The sequence below is a fragment of the Triturus cristatus genome, chromosome 3_1 (genome assembly GCF_964204655.1).
Source record: "Triturus cristatus chromosome 3_1, aTriCri1.1, whole genome shotgun sequence".
NCBI lineage: Eukaryota > Metazoa > Chordata > Amphibia > Caudata > Salamandridae > Triturus > Triturus cristatus.
In genome coordinates, this window is record NC_140583.1 from 354,382,034 (window position 1) to 354,407,735 (window position 25,702).

Consider the following 25,702-nt stretch of genomic DNA (forward strand, 5'->3'; position numbering starts at 1 on the left):
GGCCTGACGTCTGACTGAGATGCCCCTCCGGGCTGTGTCCTGACATCGCAGCAACTCCGGAACCGGAGTCAGGGCACTCGATCGGCTCAGATGGTGAACCCGCCGGCAAAACCCCGACCTGAGTCCTTAACCCCTCTGTGGGGCCCGAAGGCGCACCAAGGAGAGGGGGTGACCCATAGACAGCGTGCCCTAGAATAGGCTTCCATCTGGGTCCGAGTCCCAGCACCAGGAAATGGTGGGTAGTTGGGGACCGACTCCGGAGAGCCCGTGTCCGGGGAAGACCGAGAGCAGCGGGCCTTGACGTCACGTTTATGCGAAGGCAACGACCTCCATGACTTCCTCCTGTGCTGACCTGCGGCCGGCGAGTGACGTCCACAGGAACAACTCCAGGATCTGTCCTGCACAGGAGCCCCAGCATGAGAGAGACCGGCGCTGCTTGGACCCCTCCGCTGGAGATGGAGACCAGCGACGCGAGGACTCCGAACGGGACATCCGGGAGGACAACTTCATCCAAAGTTCTCACAGAGACTTCGGCTCCAGCTGCCGGCAGGCGTCGCACTCCGTGGTGCTCTTCCAAGCACCACATACAGATCTCGTGTGGATCCGTCGCCGACATCTGACGCGTACAGGTCGCACACGATTTGAAGCCTGTAGGCATCACACACTGTTCCCGGACACTAAAGGGCGTTGAGAAGGCCTGAAAACAAAAACAGGCCAGAGGAACCACTTCTCCTGGATCCGCTTTGGGACGCGAAAAAGGAGGAAAACGGACATCAGCGCGCCAGGAGGGACTTATATGGCTCCATTGACGTCATATCTGTGGACTACGTCAGGAGGGAGCCATGCGAGGCTGCCCTCCGGTGCACAAAGGTACTGCTGAAGTTTCTCCGGATCCAGTCTGACGCCTGAGGATATTCCAAGTTAAGGAATCTGCGGCTAGATGTCTCTATCAGATAAACAAACTTGTGTCCTTGACCTCAAACAATGTGTCCTGGGAGTCTGGCTATAGAAATTTCACACCACTGCCATCCTTATACGCACTCTGTAGTCTTGAATTGGATTCATCTACAGTGTCCTTCACTGGTTCTCCTTCTACCTTTACAAAAAAGCACCTGTTTGTTAACATAGGCACCTTCAGGTCCTAAAAGATCCCTATCACCTGCGGAGACCCTTAGGGTTTCAAATGGTCTCTTGTCATTTTCAACCTCAACATGGAGTCCCTTGGTCCTTCACTAACACACAAGAGCATTGAGATTCACCAATTATAAACAACACTACTTAAGAATCCAATGCCTCAAACTATGCACATCAACACCACCTGTACGTCTAGTGCCTACCTAAATTTCAAATCAACCAAGCCAAAACCAAGAACAAGAAAACAACAAACCAGTAGAAATGTGGTTCAATCATAAACTTTGATGTCTTTGAATCAATATTTCGCCAAATGCAAATTCACTTGGATTCAACTTGGACACCAACTCCACCTTCAATGAATACATTGTCAAAAAAACAAAGACATCATGGTGACATAGTACTAAAGAAAGTCAAACCATAGTACTAAAGAAAGTCAAACCATTTCCTCTAGCAAGGGAATTCAGAACTACTGTTCAAGCCCTCATACTCTTGTATCTTAATGGCAGTTACACCTTGCTCCATTGTTTCCGAGACTCCACACCAGTACCCCTTAAGCTTAAGGCATCCTATGCATCAAGTCTTACCCAGGGCAAGAAATATGATCACATCACCCCATCCTGACGGAAAAATATTGGGGTTCCACTTGCAAACCTGCACCGTCTTCAAAATCAGCTGTATGTTTACTAAGCCATCTTGATCAGCACCCCCACTTATTTTGCAGACAATCTCAATATCACTGATGGTTCTCAGCACACTCCCAGCCATGACACAAACAGGCTGCAGAGTAATAGTGTATAAAAGAAAAAATAAGGTGGCAGGCCTTTCCCAACCATGCACACAGGATCTGTTATAACATCCAACTATCTATCAGTCAGGACTGTTCCAACCATGCTACAATTTAGGAAAGAGTTGAGAACTGCTACTGTGGATTTAGAAAAAAAAAAGTCATGAGGTGTCTGTAACCCACTGGTAAGACTTCTTCGAAGGCGCATTACAAAATAAAGTATTTTAGAAGGGGATAACAAGAGAAGTATCAGCGGGGTTATGATCCAAATGGGATGAATATACAAAACGTCAAAAGGTAAAGTTTAGAAAATTCACATACAAGATAACCCTAACTATCCAAATTAATTATATGAACCTATATAAAGGGGTTATATAAAGAAAATCCACGAAGAGGGTTGGTTGCTTTAGGGGAACTGTAATAGGGGCGCTGTGAACATCCTCCAGGCAGACGCAATTGGAGATAAAGACAAAAGAACTACTACTCACTGTGACTTTACAGTCACAACAAACAATTTGAAATTTTGCATTTTTAACTGCTTCCTTTAATTGAAATAGATCAACAGAGAAATCAGTGCCAACTTTAGATACTGGAAAACAAAGGCACTAGCTTCACATGGCATACTTGATTTAGGTGAAGTAAAGTTACAGGGGAAACATAGATGAACATTATATTAGCTATTTTGTAAGCGCAATTTCAAACATGCCCATCGAGTTGTAAGGTCCCAAGGAAAGAACTGTGTGTAATGCTAAGCAATAACTTCTCTTCTAGTGCATTTCATGTACAGGTCCGAGAAGCTTTAACATTGTATTTTAATGCTCTCATAATGTATCTGGCCGTGTATGCTTCATCTTTTTCACTTGGATTGTGTGGAAAAAGTATTTATAATGCAGGCAGCGAACCCCAAACTGCACAAAACTAGGACGGGTAACCTTTATTAGGGAACTGGAAATTTAGTGCTCGACACAGATGGTATGGAAAGAACATCTTCCAAATGAGATATTAAAACACAAAATTATGAGCACCACCATAAATACAAGAACTACCAGGCACTAATACCCCAATCTTTCCTTTAGGAATGCGTGTCTGTGCAAGTGCACCCTACTCTCTTCCAGTGTGCAGGGTCTCTTCCAGAGCACGCATATAGAGAAAGATTTCCAGAGCTTTTTTTTTTTTTTTAATATCTGTTTATTAAATTCAATAGTAATCATACATACAGTACCATTCAGTTTACATTACAGTTATCCAATACTTCGTACAATGATCAGGGGATAGCAAGTTACAATCACCAATTGGTTACATCTCTGTTCCCACCTCTGCGCATTTCTAATTCCTCCATTGGGGATACACATGTCTCCACGATAGACATTCCATTTATTCCATTTCTTGTCCCACTTCTTAGGGCATCCAGAGTTATAAATACTTCCTTTTCCGCTACCATACAGTTGTCAAGTTCTTTCGCCCATACATGAATGGATGGTGGTGTGGCCACTCCCCACCCTTGCGCCAGCTCTCGCTTAACTAATGCATATCCTAATGTTGCTAGCAGTTGCTCAATTTCTGTGAGGTCTGTGGCTGTCCAAATGTTGAGTAGGCCCAGCGGCGGTGTGAGAACTAACTCCCTCCCCAGTGCGGTCTGAATGAGAGTCGTGGCTCCCTCCCACACATGCTGTATAACAGGGCATTCCCAGACCGTATGAAAAAAGGTGGCTATTTGTTTGCACCCCCTAAGACAGAGGTCATCCGTTCTTGCGCCTATTTTGGACAATGTGACCCCTGTCATATAGGACTGATGTAGAATCCTAAGCTGTATCAGTCGGAAGTGGAGTGTGATAGCTGCCTCTCTAGGGGACATTAGGGCCGTTTGCCAGTCTTCATCGTCAATAGGCCCCAAGCCCCCTTGCCACTGCTCTCTAAGTTTACTAAATGTATCGGGCAGGTTGTTATACAATTTTTTATAGGTTAAGGATATGGCTTTCGAGTGTAGTGGCCCATCTAGCAGTCGATCTTCTAATGGCGATGACTCTGGTATGTCTTTGAGATCTGGAAACGCCGTCATTAAGGCGTGTCTTATTTGTAGGTATCTGAACAGTTTCCCCCTGAACCATTTGGTAGTGTCCCCGGAGTTCCTCAAAACTAAGGATAGATCCCTTTTTAATCAAATCTCCCACCACTGAAATCCCGATCATGTCCCACTTGTCGAACCCTGGTTGATAACTGAGTGCCTAGTCTCTGGGCGTGCCACAATGACGTCGCTTTTGTGAGGATGTTAGCCCAGTCCAGGCGAGAATTCACCTGGTGCCAGATCCCTGTGTGAGAGGTAGGCTCAAAATATCTACGTTTTCTGTTTTTGGAATATAGGGCTCTTAAATAACCCGATCGGTCTGTTTGGTATCTGTCCAGAACATATGCCGGATCATTAGGGAGGTGGTACATCCAGTGGTTCACCACTACCAATTGTGAGGCCCAATAATGGAGTTTAAGGTCGGGTAGGGCTACGACCCCGTCATACCAACCTTTTGTTAGCTTTTTCATTGCCACTCGGGGGCCTTGCCGTCCCACAGCAACGTACGGATTTCACTTTCGACTGCTTTGAAATATGTATCTGGGACACGGTTTGGGCAGTTCTGAAGAATGTTTAAAAAACGCGGGAGAGCCAGCATCTTAAAGAGGGCAGCGCGGCCTACTAGGGACAAAGGCAGGGACCGCCAGTGCTTTACGTCCGCTCGCAGCCTGGCTAGCGGAGGTGATAAGTTGCGGTTATGAAAAAGGGCCGGGTCTGATGTTACAAATGTTCCCAAATACCGGAAGCCATCTCTAGCCTCTTCTATCGTACAATTTACCGGGAGGTGAGGAACCTGTCCCCGGAGCATAAATGATACCGACTTGCTCCAAATGATCGCGTATCCGGAATACTTTCCGAAATTAGTGAAAATGTTCAAGACAGCATGTATGGATTTATAGGGGGAGGCAAGATATAACAGTATATCATCAGCATACAAGGATATTCGGTCTTCCTGATCTTCCACCCATTTCAGCCCCCATTACCATTACGTCCAGAGGTATCCATGCAGCGGGTGGTTCTAACATAAGGGAAAATATCAGTGGAGATAGAGGACAGTCCTGCCGGGTAACTCTCTGTAATGTGAACGCGCGGGACGTGTAGTTATTGACTCTTATTTGCCCCTGTATATCTGTATACAGCAATTTCACCCAGCCCAGAAACTTCGGGCCAAATCCCAACCTTTTCAGAACTTTTAATAGATATGGCCATTCTATAGAGTCGAATCTAATGGCATCTAATGACAGAACCACTGCGTCTACTTCCAGGAATTCTCTGCGTGCGAGCACGTTATGGAGACGACGGATATTGAGTGCTGTGTTTCTCTCTGGCATAAAGCCAGATTGGTCAGGGTGGACTAAGGAGGAGTTAACTGCAACTAGTCTGGTGGCAAGAACTTTCGCTAAGATTTTAGCTTCTACGTTGATCAACGAGATCGGTCTGTACGAGCCACAGTTGTCCCCAGGGTTCCCTGGTTTACGGATAACTACTATGGTCGCCAGACGCTGGTCTTTGGGAAGCTTTTCCGCCTTGTAACTTTCATTGTACATAACTCGCAGCTGTGGAGCTACTTGGGAGGCTGTTACTTTCAGAAACTCGATGAGAGTGCCATTGGGCCCCATCGCTTTTCCAGAGTGGATTTGACTAATGGCTTTCTGAATCTCTTTGTCTGTTAGGTCATCATCAAGGGTGTCCCTATCTGATTCAGAATGTGTTGGTAAGACACTATCTGAGAGGAGTTGACGAGAGTCGTCCGCTGTGCAGGTGGTAGAGGGAGAGTATATCTTCCCTAAGTGGCCTGCAAATGCCTCCGCTATGTCCCTTGGATGGGTTAGTGTCTCGCCGCTTGGCAGTGTTAGCCTGAGCACCCATCTGTCTCCTTGTTCTCGCCTCTCTAACCATGCCAAAGTTTTACCGGCCCTATCGCCCAATTTATACATTCTGTGTTGGGTATTAAAGTGCTTGGCCATCATATGTTCTCTAGCTTTGATTTTGTATTCTTCTTGTTTGAGTGCTAGAGGATGTTGTAGGTCTTCTGATGGCCTATTTGTGTGGTCTAGTTACAGTTGTTGGAGCTCTTCTTCCAACTGAACTAGCTGGCGATGTTTGTTTTGGATATACCCAGTTTTTAAGGATGGGCCTGTCCTTTCAAAACCACTTTATATGCCTCCCATATGGTTAGTGCAGAATCAACCTAGCCCATATTTTCTTTAAAGTAGTTGCCGGTTTGCGTGCATAGTTCCTCCTTTATGTTTGTGATTTTCAGCAACCACGGGTTGAGGACGATAGTGGTACGCGGCTGACGTTCCCAATGTGTGAATTCGATCCTAACCGGGGAATGATCCGAAATACCTCTTGGTAAAGCCTGGGGATGTCTAAAATTACCTATTAAGGCTGTATGTGTTAGGAAATAGTCGATACGGGATAAGCTCTTGTGTATTGCGTGTTGGTCGGTTGTAGTGCGCGCCATACATCTGCTAGACCCATAGCTGTGGTAAATTCTGCCATAAGCATATTTGGTCTCGCCCCCGTCCGTTGTGGGTGCCTATCAATTATGTCGTCCATAGTCATATTATAATCTCCTCCTAGAATTAGGGTGCCTACTGGAAGATCGGTCAATATGTTTCCGAGGTCTGCCAGAGGTCAGAGGTTCCTTACCTAATGCTGGCGGCAGATACAGTGAGATCACGTTAAGCGCTCTAACCTCCCATTGGGCCTCCAAAACAGCAAATCTTCCCCCAGGGTCTGCCCATGTATGGTGTACAATAAGAGGCAGGTTCTTTTTAACCAGAATACCCGTTCCCCTAGAGCCCGTGGTGTGATCAGCATGGACTAGGAGTTTGTACCCCCACCTTGTAAGGGCTTTACTTTTCTTCTCAACCAAGTGTGTCTCTTTATCCCCCATCCCGTTTACATTCCAGGTAAGAACAGAGAGTGACCAGTCTCTTTCATTCCCCATCATCTAGTGCAGTGGTTCCCAAACTTTTCACTCCTGAGGACCCCCATTGAGTCACTACTGGCAGCCGGGGACCCCCTGGCAATTTGTATGATTTAAATGTCAAACATTAAAACTGTAATTCGAAGAAGAAAAAAAAAACACACGCGTGTACATCAAACAAAGACTAGACTTAAATTACTATAGATTTTAGTATTTTTATATTAAAATATTTGCAAAACGTGCAGCAAGTGAGTCTGACCACTACAAAGGGGGCATTAGAGGCCTCTCCCCCAAGAAAATTTGGGGGAAATGGTGCATTTTACAACACATTTGTCATTATATATTGAATTGAAATAATGACCTTACTATGCACCAGCATAAAACAATCTTTTGCCAATCTTCATTGATTCCCTCACTACTACCCTCCAACAGTGCCTCTCAACTCTCCAAAGCCCCACTATCACATGTATTTAATTTGTTTTATAGCACCTCTCATACCACTGTAGGGTGTCAGAGCACTTTACATCACACACATACAGAGACAATGAATCATTATACGTCTGTAAATCAGTGACTAGAAAATGTTACATAAGGCAAAGGGAACTACAAGGTGTAGGATTCCCAAGTCATCCATACTGGTAGGCATTTTTTAAGAGTGCTTGGTCTGGAGAGCACAAACTCAGGATTCAGAACATAACACAGGGGTTAGCATTGACTTTAATAAGAAGGATTTATTTTTACCCAAACAAACCTTTTTAGCAGCATCGGGTTAATGAAAGACTGGGAAAAAGCATAACTTACTAACTTGTACCATGCAGTTTGCGTGCAGCTCTTTGATGTCAGTTCATAGCTCACTGTGCTAAATGCGATTGGAACTTGTGAACTGCATAATAACAAAAGAGTCTCTGTGGCAAAAACAGGAACTAATAACTGAGCTATGCACAAAACAAAATACTGTTCTTTTTTAAATGCATGGTAGACATTTTTTGCAGCAGGCATATTAACCTTCTGGGCTGCCTGAGATGACTCAAAGCTGCCACTGGACAAACCCCCTATCTCTCTGCAGCAGGTACATTAATCACTGGAGTTATCTTCACCCTTTTATTGCTGCCCAAAAGCTGCTGTTTATACAAGGAACTTTGCATTGCTTTTAAAACTGCTGCCTGCGGACCACCTGGGAATGTGTCATGGACCCCTGGGGGTCTGTGGACCCCAGTTTGGGAACCACTGATCTAGTGTGAAGAGAATACTAGTACAGTAGGTCAATAATAGTGAGTAATTTGCATTTGTTAGCAGCTGAACTGGTGTAACTCGACCCTGCTCGTTTCCCCTGTGACTAAAGCCAGCAATGAAAGCGGTACATGACAATATACAATTGTTGTGTTGTAAATCAACAACACTTTGAAAACGCGAACACCCATCCCTCCTCCCCTCACCCACCCCCTCCCTCCCTGCCCCCCTGCCCGTGGATTTAAAACCACCCACTCCCCAACTAGACAGAGTTCCTCCCCCTTCCCAAAAATACTGAAAGGTGCGGGCTAAGTACGCCCTCATCCCCGCTAGGTTCACATTGTGTCTTGCCTGTAGCAGTCTATCCGATGTCTTTACCAATAAGATGACTAAGGAGCACCTCCCTCAGGTAGGTTTGTTTACTACTGGCTATACGACAAGCAAGTCCCCAGACAATCCACATTTTTATTTAAGTCTTAAGAACAGTCTCACCACCGCTGCGGTACTGGCACTTTTGTAGAACTACTTGCATTCCAGACCTCGGATATAAATTCTACCTGTGCGACGTCTGTTTCCCTTTCATGGCAGCGAAATCATCTGCAGGCGGAGTCCCATTGTTCTCTTTGTGCGGCCTGGGTCGTCCATTACGATCTCGTCACTGGCCCCCTACCCTGCGCCAACCCTCCAATCAATCCCACGCTTCTGCTGGTGAAGTGAAGAACCGTGTCTTGCCGTCAGACTCCACTCTGAGCTTCGCTGGAAAGAGCATGGCATATTTTAGTTCGCGGTCCCGGAGCTCTTTTTTCACCGCCTGAAAGCTACGTCATTGGGCTTGGACCTTGGCCGTGAAGAACGTGACTTCGTTGTTATCAATCTTAAGTGGCGGGTTGGACCGTGCTGTCTGCAGTAGGATGTCTCCGTCTTTATAGTTAAAGACACGGGCGATAAGGGGCCTGGGGGGGGGGGGGGGGGGTTCGGGGGGAGGGGGGGAAGGGGGGCCATTCCAGTGGCATGGAGAACACGGGTCCCACGTCTGGGCATGCCCAGACATGGCTTGGCAGTTTGGGCTGGACTGTTCCCATGAGGCACAGGGTCAGACTGATTTGCATATGGCCATGTCTGAACTGGGGTGGCGGAGTGAGCTAAAGAATGATGGATTAAACCCAGATCAGTTGAATGGGGGTGAGTGCTTGCAATGTTCAACACTTCGTCCATCATCCCCTTTGGTTTTGCTTTGTTCGCCCTAAGTTGGCAGGGTATGCCAGACATGGGTCCCTTGCTCACTTTGCCACTGGATTCAAGCTAGCCTGGATGATGACGGCTGATTAGCCAGAAACCGGTCCTAGGATGCATGTGTCCAGTTCAGGGAGGACCTGGCTTGGCAGTTCGGGCTGGACTGTTCCCATGAGGCACATGGTCAAGTCTGATTTGCATATGGCTGGGTTCAAACGGGAATGGCATAGTGAGCAAACAATCTATGGATTTAGGCCCAGATCTCTGTACTGGGGTGAATGTATGACATTGTTCTGCATTCTGTCCATCAAATGTTTTTCGACTTTACGTGTACCACAATGAGGGGAGCAATCCAAAGCTGCTCCCCAGCGGGAAGAACAGTGCTCCAAAAGTGTGAAGAGGAGCCACAAAGACCCCCTCCAGAGGGACAAGATGTACTGCCATCGTGTGGGGTGGAGCGACACTTGGGGAAACACACCAGTGAGTGAGTTTTTGGGCAGTTGCATGGCCGCTGCAGAAAACCCTTTTATGGATTGCTGGCAACATGGCACGGCTCAGAGTGGCGCTGACTTCCGCTGTATCCTGCGCGCCAAAGTGTTAACAGCTTGAGCATTGATTCACCCGATCAGTTGTCGGATCGCTAGCAGAGGTGGACAAGCATGTCCCCTGGCTGTAGACTGCTGCAGCATCCCCACGCATCATGAACCACTTGACTGAGAGGAGGAGCCCTGTACACAGCCTGGGGAACATAGACACAGGTGCTGCGGCGGTGTGTGGATTCTATGGCAGGACCGGAGGCTCAGATTATGCTTCTCAATTTTTTTAATACTCAAACAGCAGCCAATGAAAAAACAGTAAATATGTAAAAACACTACATATCCCATGAGGCACAATCTTGACTGCCTCTTTCTTTGCTAGTCCGCAGTCAAGGCAAGTGCCTCGTTATTCTGTGCAATTAATGTTATATATATATGCTTTATGAAGATAATGCTTGATTGTGCTTAACGTACTGTTTTATTGCCTAGCACGTTAGAATTGTTTTTTCGCTCCCTTCAGCGCGTGTTGCACTTTTTCTCCATTAGCATTGTATTTCTATTTATAATCAATTTTTATCATATTGTGTGGCTCGCTTCTGCGAGGTCTGTACCCGCGTATGCGCGCTCACAGTGGGTCTAGCCCCCCTCTGGAAGCGAGGTGCCCATTGAGGAGCCCGCTCGGGCTGCTCACGTCTGCCTCGGGAGCCTGCACGCGTTTGCAGACTCCCTTTACCGCGCTGGGTGACGGCTCTCCCCGGGCTGGAAGAACAGTGGGAAGCAGCAGGCAGTGATTGTGCCAGTACCGGGCCTCAGATAAGGAATGTGCTCGCATTCTCACAGCGTTTGGGCTCAGTTTAACCCCTTATTGACTCTGCCAGCAGAGGTTATAATAATTTTTGGAAACTCCTTGCTTTAAATAGGCAGGTAGGGCTCTCTATTAGTCCTATTTTACAGGGATTTGGTACCTTTTGGCCTTCACTGTTCCAGCATTTGGCTACCTTTCGACGGCCATTCTCACCAGAGAGTCGGGGTAGTAAAATTTGGCTTCCCTCTGGCGACTCTGAGTTTAATATATATATTATTCAAGATGTAGGACTGTGAGGTCTATGAGGAGGAACTTGCTGCTTATAGTCCTGCAGAGGATGAGGATTATTATCATGACGAGAATGTGGAGTCCCTTGTTGAAAAGACTCTAGATAAAAAGCTGGATAAGGCTCTTTCCTCTGCCTTGTTGCCGATTTCTCTCCGTCTGGACCATTTAGTAGGTCCCTCTCGTACCCCTCCTGCAGGTAGCCCTAATCCCTCCCCTCTCCCTCCCGCCTCCCCCCACCCCCGAGACACGGGCCTCCCTTGGCCCCACGTGCAGATTTACTCCAAACGACGGACTGCCAAGGAACATTACTGACATTCTCCCAACAGTCCCGACCCCCTCCGCTCTATCCCTTTGACGGATACTGATACAGATACTGATTCTTCATATGAATCACTCCCACGTAAATGCACCAAGAAACGCAAACACTCCATTTCTCCCGTCCAACCTTCCCCTTTACCTTTTGATCCCTCTAGCATCGTCCATCCCCGCTCTTCTGATTGGGCTCCCGCCCCGGCAGTGGCAGAGTACAAGCAAAATAATCTACGCAAGAGCTTCGATAAGGAGGTCCGGGCCCGATAGCAATCTGAATGCCCGCGACCATATCTTGCTAATAAAACTGCCCTGACACCCGAGATAAATACCTCAATAAAGACAAATCCAACAGTTCTGGCTGGTCGCAGGTCAGCCAAACAGTACATGGTACAAATGCAGGGCGTTGAGACCCTTGAAGTCACTCGCGTTGCAGGTCGAGCTCCATTCTGATGGAATCAGGAGCGCTGGCAGGGGTCGGGTGCTGAGGTGTGAAGTGCAGCGGTACGGTATGCGGTGCCCACAGGTCACGGTGCAAGCAGCAGCTCGGTGACATCGTCAGATGGCGTCGTCGGTGAGTCCAGGGTCGCGGTGAAGGCGGTGCTCGCCACGGTGCTAGCAGGTCACGGTGCAAGCAGCGGCGTAGTCGTTGCTGAAGCGCGGTCGTCGGCTGACGAAGTGGAGTCAATGGCACTGGCGATGGTAGGCCAAGGCTGCGGTGCAGGATGAGGGCGGTGCATCGTGTGACTTACGAGTGGTGCCTTCGATTTCGGTGTGGAGCGGCAGAGTGAGGGAGGCCAAGGAGTCCTCGTGAAGCAAGGCAGTGTGGAGTGTGGTGCCCACAGGTCGCAGTACGAGCAGCAGCTTGGTGGCGGCGTCAACAGGAGTCGGTGAGACATGGGTCGTCGTGCGGCGGTGCTCTCTGTGGTGCCAAAGCTTTGTCGTGAAGCGAGGCGGTGCGGAGTGCGGTGCCCATAGGTCACGGTGCAAGCAGCGGCTCGGTGGTGGCATCAACCGGTGTCGGCGGTGAGACCAAGGTCGCAGTGCGGCGTTGAGATGGTGCCCTCTGCGGTGCCTTCAGGACACGGAGTCGACAGCGGCGTCGTAGATGTCGTCGAGTTGCTTTTCGTCTGTTTGTAGCACAAAACACACAGTCCCCAGTGCTGCGGGCAGAAGAGCTTGAAGTGTTAGGTTGTTCCTGAGACTTCGTGAACAGGGGGCAAGCTCTACTTAAAGCCCTTGGAGAGACTCTCAAATTGGGTTGCAGAAAGTCCAGTCCAGGCCTTTCACTGCCCAATACAGAAGCAGCCACTGCAGGTCAGCCCAGCAAAGCACCCAGCAAAGCATTCCTTCCTTTTCGCAGCTTCTCCGTCTCTTCTTCTTGGCAGTCTTCTTGATCCAGATAAGTTCTAAAGCTCAGGGGTCTGGGACCCAGGATTTATGTCCAAAAATCCTTTGATCTTTCAGGCAGAGGGTGTCCGTGCCCAGCCAGAACCAGTTGGGCCTTCTCTGGTGTGAATTCCTGGTAGGATAGGAGGTGGAGACGGCATTTGTCAGAGGCAAACTGAAATCTCCTTCCCTTTCCCCCATCGTAGCCCAGGTCTATTCAGTCTTTTCCTGACCTACCTAGACTATCTGGAGCCCCTCCGGCCTCCCAGCCTTCTGTCATCCAAAACGCAGATAGGCAATCCACATTTCAGCAGAGGCACACAAGATTACGAAGAAAGAAAATACCCACTTTCTAAAAGTGGTATTTTCAAACTCAGAATGTAAAACTCACCTTCACTAAAAGATGCACCTTTAGATTCTGAGTTCAGGCATACTAAATTTTATTTTCTTTCCGAATTCCCTGGGCCAGTTACGTTAATAAGATGTTATAAACAAACCTCCCATTCTATCCTATGGGGAACTGGTAGCCTTGCAATAGTGAAAAACGAAATTGGCTGTAATTCCCTATTAGGACATGCCACACACACCAGGGCATGTCCTACCTTTCACATACGCTGCACCCTGCCCACAGGGGTACCTTAGGCCTACCTGAGGGATGTCTGACATGTAAGAAAAGGGAAGGTTAGTGACCGGCCAGTGTATTCACTGGCCTAGTCGACATGGCAGTTACAAACTGCAGGGAGACTCTGCAATGGCAGGTCTGAGTTACCGTTTTCAGGGCTACTCACCGGTGTGACACAACCAGTGCTGCAGGCCCCCTGGTAGCATTTTATTCACCGGCCCTAGCACACACAGTGCACTTTACTAGGGGCTAACAGGTAAATCAAATATCCAATCATGGAAACACCAATCCGTAACACAATTTACACAGAGAGCATATGCACTTTAGCACTGATTAGCATTGGTAAAGTGCCCAGAGTCCTAAAACCAACAAAAACAGGTCAGGGAAAAATAGGAGGAAAAAGCAAAACGTTTGGGGATAACCCTGCAAAAAGTGACATTTCCAACACAACCCCATTCCAGCCTAAAGCCAGGGGATACCAATCCATACCTCGATGGGCTTCCTTGCTTGGGGCGATAGAACACAGAACCTGGCCCGAATTCCCTGGGCCAGTTGGGTTAGATGGGTGATGGCTGAAGCTGGTATAGATATTTCTGTGTATGGTTCGCATTCAGCAAGAGGCGCTATGGCCTCTAAAGCCTTCATTATGGGTTCTCGTGTAGAAGACATTTTGAAAGCTGCAGATTGGTCTTCAGATTCAATGTTTAAAATATTTTATTATAAACCCATTGCTCATGTTTCTTCTGTTGTTGTTGGTCAGCTTTGAACCAGCATAATTTGAGCCTCCAGTCCTGCCATAGAATACAAGACTTTCCAGCATTCGCAACAGGAATTTCAGATTCTATTAAGGACACAGAGGCGAGGATTATCCCACCCATTGGGACAGGTAAGATTTACAACTGTCATGTTGTCTCATGAGGCATAAGATGCATGTTTTTTGCCCTACCCGGATACCAAACTTGTGGTGCCGTGTTTTCAAACCTGTTTCTACTTTCAGGAACGGATTCCAAACAGAGCAGAATCTGCTTTTCCTCGTGGCAAGAATCCCGGCGCTCTTGGTGGATAGTTGTCTTGTTCGAGACTCGTTTAGGAGTTGCTCTCCGTTGAGAGTCAGAACTGTTGCTTATTTGTATACTGGACTCTTGAGACTGCTTATTGCAAAGAAAGAGGCAGTCAAGATGGTACCTCGCTATTTTGTATATTCATGACATGTTTGGTTACTGAAGGAGGCGTGGTTCAAAGCCTCATGGGATATGTAGTGTTTTGACATGTTTACTGTTTTTAGGTCTCGCCTACGCCCTTCACTTTTTCAAGCACTGCACTCGTGCTTGTGGCGGCATCCACTTTGCGGGAGCGAGCAGCAGGGAGCCACAAGCACGAGTGCAGTGCTTGAAAAGTGAAGACTGCTCTCCCAGGTGCGCGCAACACTCGCGGGCTCACCTCCTGCTCCCCCCTCTCTCTTCACGTGGCCACTCCCCTTCCTGTATGCGAGGCTCGCCGGGGTCGCGCTTGTTTTATAAACTCATTGTTAAAGTTTTCCGATCTCATTGTTGCTTTTTGAACAATTAATTTCATTTTGTTGGCTGCATTGAGGCTGTTGTCTCTATTTTCCCACTCCATGGTTTCGTTCTTTTACTTCAGTATACGATCTTCTCCTTGTCCGAGTTCTTCTCGGAGCTTCGTCATGATCTCGGCTTGTTTTTTTCATGAAGGTCTTCTCGGCCTTTACGTTCATGCTATGATGATAGCAGCGCCCTCCGTTCTGTTCCACCATCCTGTCAATCATGTCGATCAACTGCCCCCACTGCTCCTCCTTTTCTCCTGACGCAGTCGCAGAGTTGTTGAAAGCGCAGTAGTGGCCTTCGCAAGCGTCAATCAACTCTTTCAGTTTACCCTCTGACTTCGCAACAAAGGATTCTATCGTTTCCCCTTTTAACCAGTCTTTCTGGGTAAACAGCATGATCATATACTTCTCCGCCCCTTTCCCGAATAAATCTTGAATTATTTTCACCGCCCTCCCCTCTTCATCCGTGAACCTCCCTGCCTGCAGCACCACCACTATGGCGTGCGGCCCCGGGATACCGTGCACCGCACAATCTCTTTTATAATTTTCAGATTACTGAGGATGGTGTCGAAGAATCCGGGCATGTCCACGACCGCGCGGCATCTCCCCTGGAAGACACAGGTCTCTTTCTGACACTCCTGGGTCACTGACCATAGTGAGGGTTCGGACACAAACGCTTCCCTCCCCAGGATGCTGTTACCGACGGCGCTCTTCCCAGCTCCAGTTATACCGACCAGGATTATCCTCAAACCCTTGATGGCTGCAGCCACCATGAGCATCATAAAAGAGCCACAGGTGAGAGACCCCAGGCCCCACTTGCTGAATGCGAGGACGGCAGCTGTAAAACAGGCCGGGTACAGAGAGCTCATTACACCCTTACCATATCAAACGTTCCCAGCACTGTGGTAGATAAATGAGCAAAGTGCATATTATGCTTTAAGAAAACAAGATTTTTTTCGTTCTGTGTTTTTTTCCAGTTTGAAAAGTTTACGTTTTACACATTACCCAATAAAAAAATATTTGTTTGCACAAAGCATAAAGGGCAAAACCATATTTACTCTAAATTTTGTAAGTGTCCTGATTTGATGCCTTACTAGGAAGCCCCCCTCAAGAGTAGGAGACGAGAGAACCCATGCACCGTGGAGCATGCAGAGCCCTTCCATTTCTGGTGCTTTGCAGCAGTAAGATCCTACAGATTCTCATTGCTCTATGAGTGTAACTTCAGATCTTTGTTTCCCTTGTCTTCATTGCTTGATTTTGCTAGCGAGAAAGTGTCACTCAGTCTTCGAATGTAACTCATAATTACACTAAAATTATGAAAATCTCACACAAGCAATCTGAAACCTTGGCAGCTATGCCTCTTTCCATATCCCAGGCCTTTGCACCGGCACCTGCCAGCTTCCCTCCATGCTCACTCCCACACTCACCTGGCCATATATCTCAAGTTATCCCAGCTCAAAGGCCAGGAGCCCCCAACCATTTGCATTTTGGGACTTCTAGTTCTGGGTTAAAGCTTGAAGCTGGGTGGCCTAATCACACTTTACCTGGAAACCTTAAGATCGTGAACTGTGCCACTCGCCCATCTTGGTAGCTGACGAGGATTAAACACTGTTGAGTGAGATGCAGCCTGTTTAGGAAGCTGTTTCTTACATGTGTCCTGATTGACGACATCCTTTCAGTTCATTTCCATACTCTTAATCCCACACTTTCCTTATCCTAGAACCCTACCACGTCGGGCATCACCACAGAGCAACAGTAAATAGAATTAACATCCATGCCAGCAAACTAAATGCACACTTTACATATCGCTGCTGAAGCAACACCTATATTGGCTAAAATCCCCCTCGTGCAGAGCCCTTCTCCACCACAACGTTTCCACTTCATGGTCAGTTTTAGCACAGGGAAGAGGTGTTTCTGAAGGCTCAGTTAATGCCTACTTTAGGGTATCCACATGGGGTACACTTGAATACAAGCCTCTGAATGAGAGTCTTTTACAGAGTGATTGCCCTGACAATCTGGGACAGACCCTGCCCTCTTAAAGCAATGCTGGACACCCCTGGGGGGTAAAGCACAGTTTCCATAGCAAAGACTCCCTGATTGCTGTGGAACCCTCCCTGCACGACTGTCTTTCCTCCAAGTATCTTTTTTTAAATGTCTTGTGTTTATCGAAGGATCATAGTTACTGTGATATTCCTTATTCATTGATTAGAGAGTGTGTGGATAACCTAGAGGGGCTGTGGTGGTGGATGCAGACTGGTGGGTGATGCAAGGTAATCAATTTCTCGTCACACGCATAATTACAGAGAGCATAATTACAGAGAAATGCCTGTTTTACATAGTGTAAGTGGTGATTGGGGTTATCGCGTTCTCAGTGTCTGATGGCTCTTGCACCAGTGTGTGAGCTCCAGCTGCACTTCTAAGCTCAGATGTGCAATAGGCCTCGCATCTGGGCACAGTTGAAGACATTGCCATTGTAAATGACTATGCCTTTTGTTAGACCTGTCAGCCCTTTGGCAGTTCCCTCCTTACTTTATTATTTTTGTCCCTTTCCCCCTTCTCATTTTTTCTGTCTACCTAACCTTTTTGGTGCTGATGTAGAGGTTCTGGGTGTCTTTTCCACTTCACATGTGGGAAAGGCGCAAGGTGCTTCCCTGAGGTAGATAGCTGAGAAAGGTAGGATTCACAAAATGGTGGCTCCAACTGTCACCTCAGCACCTGGACCATGACTGCTATGGGAGGTTCCAGAACCTTCTGGATCTCTCTGGCAAGTCAGGTCCAAGGTGATAAATAGAGGTGACAGGAGGGCGGCCATTTTAGAGGAGAAGAGGCTGCAGGCTAGTCAGGAGTAAGGCACGTGAGTGGGGAGGTGGCTGCGCTGGACAAGGAGTGGACAGATCTCAGGATTTGCCAGGGTATCTTTATCAGTGACATCACCCTCAACCACCTGACCGATCCCTGAGCGCAGCCGTGCTTTTGGAGAACCCCGTCCCAGAGAAGGTCTGAAGGTAGTGGAACCCCTGATTCACCGGACCTGGGAGTGAGCTAACGCCAGGGGCCGCCTACTCCCCAAATCCATTGTTACCTGGGATTGCAGGACTGGCTGGGTGTTGCCACCCCCCTTTGACAGATAGAAGAGGTGCTCGTGCCAAGCCCTAAGAGTCTACCTGACCTCTGTCACCGTTCCAGTGTGGGATCCGGCACCCGCTAAGCCCCCCCCCCTTTCAGGACCCGTCTTGAAACCCTGGCCGCCACCTTCTTCCCCCCCCAAGGTTGTGAAGTTTACCTGGTGCCCGACGGCAGGAGCCGCTGTCGCTGTGGAGCCTGAGGGAGGGATTGGCCCCAGAGGTGTGTCAGGCGAGGGAGCGTCGCGTCCATGCCCGTGAGGAGATCAACTCTCCGGAAGTGCGGGAAGTGAGGCGGGGAGGCTGCCCTCATCACGTGTGAAGGGCCTAGCGCCGCCCCACTGTTGCCGGATGTGATCGGAGGCCACACCCTGTGAGTCGCACTGAACCCGGGGACTGGTGGACGGGCCTTCCAGCAGTAGTGACGAGGAGGGGCGTGCCATCTGCGAGTGGAGAGTGCATTATAGTAATCCCTGGTGGGAGGTGTCCGGAGGGTGTGCGAAGACCCCCCCCCCCCTCCCCTGTAGGAAGGATTCCTGCATCCGGATCAGGCAGCAAGCCCCGTTCCCCGAAAGGAGGGAACGCTCGTACTGGCAGCGGTGCATCATCCTCAAGGAGGACTACAAGAGTACACAGTAAGCTGGGAAGTATGTTTGAAGGCTAAAGGGGGACCCAGTTGAACCGAGTGTTGTTCCGGGGGGAAACCGAGTGCTGGCTGTAAATACCGGCACCTCAGCCCAACCGAGGGTGCGACTGAGGTGATTGGATAACAGGTCGAGATCAGGTGCCAGCAAGAGCCTATAGGTACTGCCAACTAGGCAGAGAATAGCACAACGTTAACGTAGCCTACAAGCGGACTACTTGAAGGAAACAAACTGGTTGCCAGCAGTTAATGAACCTCGCTGTCCAGAGAGACCCGTTGAGATCAGGGGATAGGCTGAATTGTGTAATGGGAGAGTGCTCTTCAGAGCGCCGTCTGTGAGGAGGTTAACAATTCCTTCAGAGCCAAGGCGCCGGGTGGGACCACCTAGAGGGGCTACTGATCTGTTGTAGTGGAGTTACTCCGAGGGGACTGTTACCGTAAATTAGAATGAAATGTTTACCCTGACATGTGTACAAAGGGGTTGTCTTGAAACGTACTGTAAATGTTTATTTTGAAAGTTAAAGAAAAGATTATCTAGGACAGGAACGTCCAGGTTTGGACTTAGACTATAGAGAGAAGTTCCTATGCAAATGAAATGAATTGGTTCCCATTGTATTGTTGAATTGAGAACTGAATCCTCATCAGAAAAGAAATGTTATAAAGCTTCAGTAACTCTTTACAAAGAAAATCGGTGTAGTGTTCTTTTTGAGTGATGTGGCGCAGGATTGCGAGCTGAGTGAGATGCAGGCCTGAAAAAGCCAAATGGAGTGTTGAGCCAAGTGACCTGAGCCAAGCTACCCCCTTAGACGTAGGTCTAACACCTTTTATCTGTTTTTTTTTTTTTAAACACCACAAATAAAAGGCATGATCATATACAATGCCAATAGCCCAAAATCTCGTAAATGCGAGAGCTATTGCATTGCAAATGCTTGTTTCATTGGCTGCTGTTTGAGTAGTAAAGAAATTGAGAAGGATAATCCTCGTATCAGTGTCCTTAATAGAATCTAAAATTCTTGTCACGAATGCTGGAAATTTTTTTAGTCTTCGCTCCCTTGCTGCTTCGTCTCACGGATCTGCACTTGCTCGTGCTAAATAGGCCACTTGAGTCGGGGGAGGGGGGGGGGGGGGGGGGGAGGGGGGGATTGGGGTGCCCTGAATGCAACCTGATAAACATAGGCACAGGAGCTCAAGTGATCCGGCTCACGTAGAGTCAACGCAACGAAGAGGGAGCGGAGCTGTACTTGCCTTGGGAGGGGAAGGGAAGTACCCGTTGTGGAAGGCTTCTATCCTGCTTGTTTATGCCTTGAACCCGTCCATCACAGTGGCAATGGTGCCATTTTGGCTATGTTCCTATCCATGATATTGCGATTTGCCCCAAGGTTCTAATGTTTTTGCATTCCTGCTGTATCCACTACATTGTGTGTGCCTATGGAGTATTGGCAGGAGGTGGGACGCTTCCTACTCTCACAAGTCGATAACGACAAAGGACTTACCCTTTAATAAAACAGAAAGAGGACTACTTGAAGGTAGATGGTGAGGCAAGGAAGGGCACTCTCCCTCTCACAATTCGATAAAAAAAGGAGGACTGCTATTTTTATCTTTTAATGTCACCTGGCAACGGCATCACGTTCTCTAGTGACGTGCACTTCTGGAATCCAGTGTGTGGATTCAGGGAAACTGTGAAGCAGACAGTTACAGAGATCAGGCACTGACCAGGGGCAGTTTCATGTAACCGAATAAAGAATATGTTCCTTATAACTACAGTGTCCTGTCTTCATAAAAAGGTCCCCTCTAATTTAAATATAGAAAGAGGACTACTCAAAGGCTCCTACTCTAGAGAGAGAAGTAGTGAACTGAAACAAGGTCTAGCTGAGTGGCAGCCGTTTGATATACTTCCCTCCAGGCAGACTTAAAACCACCATTTTTGACAACCCAAATCAATCTTACTATGGAATACACCAACCTGGTAACCACCTCTAACATATGACAGTATCCTAATACCACTCACATAATGCATCAACTAGAAAAAAAAGAATTCTCTCTCTCTCTATATATATATATATATATATATATATATATATATATATATATATATATATATATATATATATATATATATATATATATATATATGTCCCCAGAGATTCACTTCGCAGTGAAACAAGTAGCACGCACTCACAGTCTGTTGAGTTTCCCAATTACTTTATTTTCAGTAATTCTCCAGTCTCCAAATTAACCAACGCGTTTCGCCATCCACCGATGGCTTGGTCACGGTTAGCACAGTACATTGCATTTGCCCAATAAAAACATTTGTTGTTAGTCATGTGGGTGTTGATGTCACATCTTCCTTGGAAGCATGGAATTCTGGTATATGCAGTTTTTTAGTTTTTTTTGTTATTTTGTGTGTTTTTAAACCAACCATCATTTACACAGTGTTCATAACTTCAACCAATTATCAATAATTGGCACCCTTACCTTTAATAAATTTGGTTTGTGACAGAGAACCGGTTCTCAATAGGGTTCGCCACGAACCCATTTTTTTGGTGATTGGCATTTCACTAATTTATGTATACGATCACATTTTGATGTTGGTTAATTCTCCCAATGTCACTGTAAGGTACATTTATTTATCTCCCCTCTAGTGGGGATCGACTCTCATTGGTCTCATATATGATCATTCTTACCAACTGTGAAAATGTATCTGTATAGTTATGACGTTCCATTAGTTATGTGCATGGTCACCAGTTAAGTTCGTCTGATGTCTTTCAGTGAGTTAATCCTCCCGATATCAATCTGAAAATACATTTATTAGTCTCCCCTCTAGTGGGGCACGACTCTCGTCGGTTTGATACATGGTGGTTCTTAACTCACTGGAATGATATCTATCTCGTGTCGACCAAGGGTGATTCTAACGTGTGTTATTTACATGTGTATTTTTTTAACTATCAGGTATGTGGGTTATGTGTGACTATATGAATGTGACTAACAAAAGATTTATTAAAAACTTTACAGAAAAAACATTAGTGCTTGAAGGCGGCTTTCTCTCCTGTTCACAGGTATCTTACTCATTGAGATGGCATAGTGAGTCAATGTTTCTACAAATGGACGTACAGTTCCTCACTTTGATTGAGGCCCCATGGCGTAAAGGTTCTGAAATTGAGAATCTGGTATGATTCTCTCCGTCTTAGAGTCTTTTCCCGGTCACCCCCTCTTTCATGTAGGGGTATAGTCTCCAGGGCATAGAAACAAAGGGATTTCCAATCTCCTCCATGGTTGGTCTCCATATGTTTCGCCACAGCATTGCTCCTGTCTTTATTGACTGTGGCTCTGACGTGTTCCAAAATTCTCTTTTTGAGTTCGCATTTCGTACTTCCTATATACTTCAGCGAGCATGGACACTCGATTACATATACCACAAACTGGCTTTTGCACGTGATTAATTCCCTTATCTGCCACATTTTTCCGTTTGTTAGTTTTACTTCTGTTGTATTTTTAGCAATCTGACAAACTTTACACATGTGGCATTTCTTAAAGCCTTTTGTTGTTAACCATTGCGTGCCTTTCTTTTTAGTGTGATCTTGATGGTGACTATGTATCAGTTTGTCTCTCAAGTTTTTCGCTCTGCGATAGGTGATTTGGGCATGTTGGCCCACAATTTCTCTCACTGTCGAGTCCAGTTGTAGGATTTTCCAGTTTCTCCGAAGAATGTTTGATATTTCTTTTGATTCTTTGGAGTAGTCCATAATTAATCGAATTGTTGTGTTTTCTGAGTGATTCACATTTCTGTTGGATGATTTCTTGATCTTTTGCTGGTTCTCATCAAGGGTATCCTCCCTTCTTTTTTCATGGGCTCGCTTCCAACATCTTTGGATATTTCCTTTTTGGTATCCTCGGTGCGTGAATCTGTTGGCTGTCTTGTTACTGTGTTTTTCCCACTCTTTTTCTTCTGAGCAAATTCTCCGTAAACGTAAGAATTCCCCATATGGGATATTATTCTTGACCGAAGGTTGGTGAAAGCTAGTTGCATGCAATGTTGCATTTGTTGAGGTTTCTTTCCTATGCAGCGTCGTCTCTAGTTTGTTATCCACGACGTAGATTTCCGTGTCTAGGAAGATCACTTTTTCCTTGCTGATGTTATATGTGAATCTTATGTTTGCTTCTGTGGAGTTAAGAATTTTAAAATATTCCTCAAATTCAGTCGAAGTTCCATCCCAAATAATTAAAAGGTCGTCAATATATCTCAACCATTTCATAACTTTGTTGACATATTTGTCGTTTTGGGGGTGCCATGCTATTTCTTGTTCCCACCACCCCATGGTGAGGCAGGCATATCCGGGACTGAAAGAGAACCCCATAGCGCATCCTTTAGTTTGTAGGAAAATATCTTCTCCAAAAAGGAAGGTATTTTGAGTGAGGCACATATTGATCATGTCCATTAACATCTGGTTGTGTTGTTTTAGTTTGATGTCGCGCTCTCTGAGAAAGTAACTGCAGGCCCGTAATCCAATGTCATGCTCGATGTTTGTATAAAGTGACGTGACGTCCATTGTGATTAACATGTAGGATGGTTGCCATGGTAATCCTTGTAGATGTCTCAGTAGGTCAGTGGTGTCCTTTAGATATGAGCTTAGGTTAAAGACAAAAGGCATCAAAAAATGGTCGACATAGTTCGCTACTGGTTCCATAAGAGAGCCTTTGGCAGACACAATTGGTCTGCCTGGTGGTTTCGATGGGTTCTTATGTACTTTTGGCAGGAAATAAATCGTCGCCATTGTAGGGTGTTCCGTGCTCAAGAATTTTCTTTCGTCGTCATCCAGTAAATTCAGTTGTTGCCATCTTTGTATTTCTTTGTCTAGATGTTCCTTGAAAACTCGTGTTGGATTCTTGTCTAGTTTTTTATGGTATTCCCGATTTTTTAATTGTGAGAAAGCCTCTGCCACATAATCTTGGGTGTCCATTATGACGATGTTTCCACCCTTATCCGCCATTTTGATGGTTATTGACTTGTCTTCCATTAGTGTTGTGAGGGCTAGTCTTTCAGTTTTTTTCAGGTTGTCTCGAAAATTAGTCCCTCTAATTTTGTACATATCCTGTACAACTGCCTCCTGAAAGATGTCGATTTTATTGCCGGGGGGTAGTTGGGGGTAGAAACGTGATGTGGGTTTTTTTCCACTTAGGCCTGCTCCAATCTGTGGGCATACCGTAGATTCTTCAATGGTGTCAGCTTTCTCCATTACATCTAGATTGACCAACGTTAGAAGGGCTGTCATGTCCGTCGTTTTTAGAATTGGTTCTTCCATTTTAGAAAGTGTTTTGGTTTTTCGTAGTGTGGTGTCTTTCATTAGCTCTTGATTTTCTTTGAAGAGTTTGGCTAGTTTGATTTTCCTTACGTATTTGTATATATCAATACGTGTTTGCGCTAAGTCCATCGACTGAGTTGGGCAGAAATTGATCCCATGCTTCAATAAGGATATTTCGTTGTTAGATAGGGAGCGTTTAGATAAATTCATGATGACTAGCTCCTCCTTGTCATCTAATTCGTCTGTCCAGTTTATTTTGATGTCTTCTGACGCATGCTCCTGGTCTTTGTCCCCATTTCTTCTGATCCAGCTTTGCCTTTTTCCTCTTCTTGTTGGTTTCTTGGTGTTGATGCCGGTGTTCGTGGAGTCCATCTGCGTCCTCTTCCTCTTCCGCGTGTGGTTCGGAACTGATTTTGATTTTGTTCCCACGATCTCTGTTGGAGGACCAGTCTCATGTCTCCTAAAAAACTGCTCGTCGTTTGTTCCTCAGTTGGTTCCCCATCATTGTCACTCGCGCCTGTTGATGTTAGTGACGTTAGACTTGAGGAGCTTGGTGCCTCCGTCGATGTTCTGCCCTGATTTTTGAATATGTCGAATTTTTTCGCATACGTGAATATGCGCCCTTGCGCATAATCCTCCTTGTCCCTTTGGAATTTCGATTGTTTCCTCATTTTAACCAACTCCTCATGCTTTTCTACATATTTTTCCAGGTCTTCTTTTAATTTGTTCATTTCAGTATTCATTTCTTCAGACGCTAGGTCTTTTTCTAATTGAAATAATTCCTCTTTGATTTTTAGTAGCGCGACTTCAATGTGTTTAATCAAGATGGCGATCAGGCCTAGTGATGAATTCAACACAAACTCTCCCCACTCCTGTAGTAACTCATTGCTCGCGTCTTGTTGGCTGGGCATTAGTGATATCCTGAGTCCTCTTGGGACCCTCTGAACTTCCAGGTATTTTTTTAAAGTGGTCAGTTCCCACCATTTGTTGATTTCCTTTTTACTCAACCTTTCCCACATCTTCAATTTACTCCGTGTGTCCATTTTCTTTGGATCACCATTTGTTTCTTTCGACATTCGACCATGTGATATTGTTTCCTGTTCAAAAAAGGAAGCCAGGCTTTCATTCCGTTTAGCATCTCGTTTTTCCATAATTCTTTGTGGGGTGGCTGAAGAAGATCTCAATTGATGTAAAGGTAGCTTTACAGGGTTATATAGACTGTCCCTTACGAGAGCGATACTGATTAACTGCTGATTGTTTTATTCGCTACTTCCCTTTGGATGTCGATATTGCGATTTTTCTACCAGTGTCAATCTTAGCTCTCAAACGGAAAATAACCAGCTAGACGTCCAAGGACACATCCTTGGATTAACGTGGTTTACTCAGTCGATTGCCTAATGCGGTGGGAAAAAGCTTACCTTCACCCTCCGATGTCGGTTTGCAATCCCCTCCGCTTCGGCGTCCCAGGCTGTTCCGTAAATCCACTGCAAGGCAGGTAGCTGGCGTGCGCCGGGTCAGACTTCCTGATATTGACCCAATTCGGCTCCGTTCGTAGGACCCCTGGCGCGTCTAAATCCGGTGCTGTGCTAAGGCAGAGCCATGCCGTTTGGTATTGTCCCCAGAGATTCACTTCGCAGTGAAACAAGTAGCACGCACTCACAGTCTGTTGAGTTTCCCAATTACTTTATTTTCAGTAATTCTCCAGTCTCCAAATTAACCAACGCGTTTCGCCATCCACCGATG

General features: G+C 46.5%; 1 protein-coding gene and 1 pseudogene across 1 annotated transcript in view; both read right to left on the bottom strand.

The window, feature by feature from the left end:
* Window positions 1-25,702, bottom strand: part of MTMR10 (myotubularin related protein 10) — a 436,359-nt gene that overhangs the window by 187,397 nt on the left and 223,260 nt on the right. The window lies entirely within an intron of this gene.
* On the bottom strand, window positions 14,934-15,763 carry LOC146860257 (GTPase IMAP family member 7-like; annotated as a pseudogene).